Source organism: Penaeus monodon, chromosome 21 (assembly GCF_015228065.2).
Source record: "Penaeus monodon isolate SGIC_2016 chromosome 21, NSTDA_Pmon_1, whole genome shotgun sequence".
Taxonomy (NCBI): domain Eukaryota; kingdom Metazoa; phylum Arthropoda; class Malacostraca; order Decapoda; family Penaeidae; genus Penaeus; species Penaeus monodon.
This window is the reverse complement of record NC_051406.1, coordinates 7,230,929-7,231,262: the sequence shown is the minus strand read 5'-3', so window position 1 is coordinate 7,231,262 and position 334 is coordinate 7,230,929. Positions and strand designations below refer to the sequence as shown.

Here is a 334-nt window from a genome sequence, read left to right as displayed (position 1 = left end):
CCAACAGGTTAATCTGAGGTCTAGGTGTCACACTATATGAACTTGACCCACTTCCACTAGATATACAAAAAGTGCACTACTGTGTCATAACAGACTGGAATTGGATAGATAAGTTATCAGTGTATTGTGAAATTCCTTCTTTGTTGAGATTTAGACCCAAGTAACAGTGATTCTCTAATGTACTTGAAATATATATTAGGCTTTGTTGGAGTATTTATGCAATTCAGTAGTCTGGAATGTATATAATGTACATTAGGATTCATGATTTATTCTTATGTAATAATAAGAATGCTTCACACACTAGATAGATAGTTCTAGATATATATATTTATAA

General features: G+C 31.4%; 2 protein-coding genes across 2 annotated transcripts in view; one reads left to right on the top strand and one right to left on the bottom strand.

Moving 5' to 3' along the window:
• LOC119586141 (glycerophosphocholine phosphodiesterase GPCPD1-like) overlaps positions 1-334 on the bottom strand; it is a gene marked incomplete in the record, with an annotated part of 78,881 nt that overhangs the window by 73,020 nt on the left and 5,527 nt on the right.
• The window catches only part of LOC119586140 (glycerophosphocholine phosphodiesterase GPCPD1-like), a gene marked incomplete at its 3' end in the record, with an annotated part of 6,844 nt that overhangs the window by 4,780 nt on the left and 1,730 nt on the right, over positions 1-334 (top strand).